Source organism: Schistocerca americana, chromosome 3 (genome assembly GCF_021461395.2).
Source record: "Schistocerca americana isolate TAMUIC-IGC-003095 chromosome 3, iqSchAmer2.1, whole genome shotgun sequence".
NCBI lineage: Eukaryota > Metazoa > Arthropoda > Insecta > Orthoptera > Acrididae > Schistocerca > Schistocerca americana.
Window position 1 is genome coordinate 183,768,021 of NC_060121.1, and position 4,164 is coordinate 183,772,184.

The 4,164-nt window shown below is 43.1% G+C and overlaps 2 non-coding genes across 2 annotated transcripts; one reads left to right on the forward strand and one right to left on the reverse strand.

The window, feature by feature from the left end:
* Positions 1-1,443: 1,443 nt before the first annotated feature.
* Trnas-cga lies at positions 1,444-1,518 on the reverse strand. The gene has a single exon. It is a non-coding gene; the product is annotated as a tRNA-Ser (tRNA).
* A 675-nt stretch (positions 1,519-2,193) lies between these two features.
* On the forward strand, positions 2,194-2,268 carry Trnas-cga. Its single transcript has one exon. It is a non-coding gene; the product is annotated as a tRNA-Ser (tRNA).
* Positions 2,269-4,164: the final 1,896 nt, after the last annotated feature.

Sequence of the window (4,164 nt, forward strand, 5' to 3'; positions counted from 1 at the left end):
GCAGCCATGCCGCATTGGTCTGTTTCTTATTTATATTTGTGTATTACGAAAATATACGGTTTTATCGATATGGGGAGTCATGTAAGATAGTGCGGTCGGGTAAGAATGCTGTTACTTATCTATATAAACGATTTGGGAGAGAATCTGAGTGGCCGTCTTAGGTTGTTTGCAGATGACGCTGTCGTTTATCGACTAGTGAAGTCATTAGAAGATCGAAACAAGTTGCAAAACGATTTAGAAAAGATATCTGTATGGTGCGAAAATTGGCAATTGAGCCTAAACAACGAAAAGTGTGAGGTCATCCACATGAGTGCTGAAAGGAATTCGTTAAACTTTGGTTACGCGATAAATCAGTCAGATCTAAAGGCCATAAATTCAACTAAATACCTAGGAATTACAGTTATGAACAACTTAACCTGGAAGGAGCAAATGGAAAATGTTGTGGGGAAGGCTAACCAAAGACTGCGTTTTATTGGCAAGCCACTTAGAAAATGTAACAATGCAACAAATCTGCTCCTCATAATGCCTACACTATGCTTGTCCGTCTTCATTTAGAATATTGCTGTGTGATGTGGAATCCTTACCAGATATGATTGATAGAGTACATCGAAAAAGTTCAAAGAAGGGCAGCACGTTTTGTATTATCGCGTAATAGGGGAGAGAGTGTCACTGAAATGATACAGGATTTGGGTGGACATCATTAAAACAAAGGCGGTTTTCGTTGTGGAGGAATCTTATCACAAAATTCCAATCACCAGCTTTCTCCTCCGAATGCGAAAATATTTTGTTGACGCCGACCTACATAGGGAGAGACGATCACCATGATGAAATAAGGGAATTCAGAGCTTGCACGGAAAGATCTAGATGATCGTTCTTTCCGCCCGCTATATGAGATTGGAATAATAGAGAATGAACCCTCAGCCAGGCACTTAAATGTGATTTGCAGAGTATCGATGTGGATGTAAATGTAGATGTAGAATCTCTACTGGGAGAAAAGTATTTGGTGATTAGCCTTAAGAATAGAAATGTTGACCACTTGCTAAATACATTTAGAACCCTTAATTTCAGTTGCAAAAATGACAGACCCACAGGACAGGAAGCATGTCTAGATAACATAATATGTAACTTTCATCTAAACAAAACGGAATTCGAACCAATCAAGCTAGGCGTTTCAGATCATGAGGGACCATGGGTCAGACAAACTTTTAACAGTAAAGGAACTGAAACTTCCACAGGCTGTAGAAAAATTACAAGACCAACTAATGAATCAAAGCTAAACAAATTGATAAGTAAACTGAATTTATTAAAATGTGACAAAATAATAACCACTACAGATGAAAATGAATCTATGAACAAAATTTTGAAGCATGTTGTCAAGAATGAGATTTTCACTCTGCAGCGGAGTGTGCGCTGATATGAAACTTCTTGGCAGATTAAAACTGTATGCCGGACCGAGACTCGAACTCGGGACCTTTGCCTTTCGCGGGCAATTGCTCTACCAACTGAGCTACCCAAGCACGACTCACGCCCCGTCCTCACAACTTTACTTCTGCCAGTACCTCGTCTCCTACCTTCCAAACTTTACAGAAGCTCTTCTGCGAACGCTGCACAACTAGCACTCCTGAAAGAAAGGATATTGCGGAGACATGGTTTAGCCACAGCCTTGGGGATGTTTCCAGAATGAGATTTTCACTCTGCAGCGGAGTGTTCGCTAATATGAAACTTCCTGGCAGATTAAAACTGTGTGCCGGACCGAGACTCGAACTCGGGACCCTTGCCTTTCGCGGGCAAGTGCTCTACCAACTGAGCTACCCAAGCACGACTCACGCCCGGTACTCACAACTTTACTTCTGCCAGTACCCCGTCTCCTACCTTCCAAACTTTACAGAAGCTCTTCTGCGAACCCTGCAGAACTAGCACTCCTGAAAGAAAGGCAAAGGTCCCGAGTTCGAGTCTCGGTCCGGCACACAGTTTTAATCTGCCAGGAAGTTTCATATCAGCGCACACTCCGCTGCAGAGTGAAAATCTCATTCTGGAAACATCCCCAAGGCTGTGGCTAAAACATGTCTCCGCAATATCCTTTCTTTCAGGAGTGCTAGTTGTGCAGCGTTCGCAGAAGAGCTTCTGTAAAGTTTGGAAGGTAGGAGACGAGGTACTGGCAGAAGTAAAGTTGTGAGGACGGGGCCTGAGTCGTGCTTGGGTAGCTCAGTTGGTAGAGCAATTGCCCGCGAAAGGCAAAGGTCCCGAGTTCGAGTCTCGGTCCGGCATACAGTTTTAATCTGCCAAGAAGTTTCATATCAGCGCACACTCCGCTGCAGAGTGAAAATCTCATTCTTGACAACATGCTTCAAAATTTTGTTCATAGATTCATTTTCATCTGTAGTGGTTATTATTTTGTCACATTTTAATAAATTCAGTTTACTTATCAACTTGTTTAGCTTTGATTCATTAGTTGGTCTTGTAATTTTTCTACAGCCTGTGGAAGTTTCAGTTCCTTTACTGTTAAAAGTTTGTCTGACCCATGGTCCCTCATGATCTGAAACGCCTAGCTTGATTGGTTCGAATTCCGTTTTGTTTAGATGAAAGTTACATATTATGTTATCTAGACGTGCTTCCTGTCCTGTGGGTCTGTCATTTTTGCAACTGAAATTAAGGGTTCTAAATGTATTTAGCAAGTGGTCAACATTTCTATTCTTAAGGCTAATCACCAAATACTTTTCTCCCAGTAGAGATTCTACATCTACATTTACATCCACATCGATACTCTGCAAATCACATTTAAGTGCCTGGCTGAGGGTTCATTCTCTATTATTCCAATCTCATATAGCGGGCGGAAAGAACGATCATCTAGATCTTTCCGTGCAAGCTCTGAATTCCCGTATTTCATCATGGTGATCGTCTCTCCCTATGTAGGTCGGTGTCAACAAAATATTTTCGCATTCGGAGGAGAAAGCTGGTGATTGGAATTTTGTGATAAGATTCCTCCACAACGAAAACCGCCTTTGTTTTAATGATGTCCACCCAAATCCTGTATCATTTCAGTGACACTCTCTCCCCTATTACGCGATAATACAAAACGTGCTGCCCTTCTTTGAACTTTTTCGATGTACTCCATCAATCATATCTGGTAAGGATTCCACATCACACAGCAATATTCTAAATGAAGACGGACAAGCATAGTGTAGGCATTATGAGGAGCAGATTTGTTACATTGTTACACACAGTTTTAATCTGTTTCATGTTGTCCAGTCTCGATGATCCCGTGCCCACTGACGATGTCGTTGGGCAACATGGGAACATGTAGGAGTCTGCTGCCGTTGAGCCCCATGTTCAACAATGTGCACTGAAAGCTGCGCTCAGAAACACGTGTGCCTGCTCCAGCACTGTACTCTCTCGTCAGGTCTGCAACAGGTCGCTGTCTATCCTGGTTGTCGTCTACTCGTGGTTTCACAGTCCTTCAACCACTTTCCGTAGCTGCTCTCGAATCTAACAGGTTCTCAGCCAATCAGCCGGCCGGTGTGGCCGAGCGGTTCTAGGCGCTTCAGTCTGGAACCGCGCGACCGCTACGGTTGCAGGTTCGAATCCTGCCTCGGGCATGGATGTGTGTGATGTCTTTCGGTTAGTTAAGGTTTAAGTAGTTCTACGTTCTAGGGGACTGATGACCTCAGAAGTTAAGTCCCATAGTGCTCAGAGCCATTTGAACCATTTTTGAACCTCAGATATTAAGTCCCATAGTGCTCAGAGCCATTTGAATCACCTCAGCATAACAGCTTTACCGTCTCCAAAATATTCACTTCCAGTCGCCGGGCCATAAGCACTTTATCAAAGTTGTTTATATCGGAAGATTTCCCCATTTGCGACCCATATCGTCGCTTGAATAACTCCCCTTTCGTTTCTGCTTTCCACATACAGGTATTGGACAAAAATATGGAAAAACCACGAAAAATGGGTGCTTGAACATAAATGCATGTTGCGCTGCTGTATTTGACGGCGAACAGGTGCTGTGCAGTGTCCTCAATACGTTGCACGTGTCAGTTGTGGTCAGAACATTTGGTGTTTGAAGAACCACCGTATATAAGATTTACACTATGTGATCAAAAGTGTCCGGACACCTGGCTGAAAATGACTCAAATTCCTAGCGCCGTCCGTCGGTAATGCTGGAAT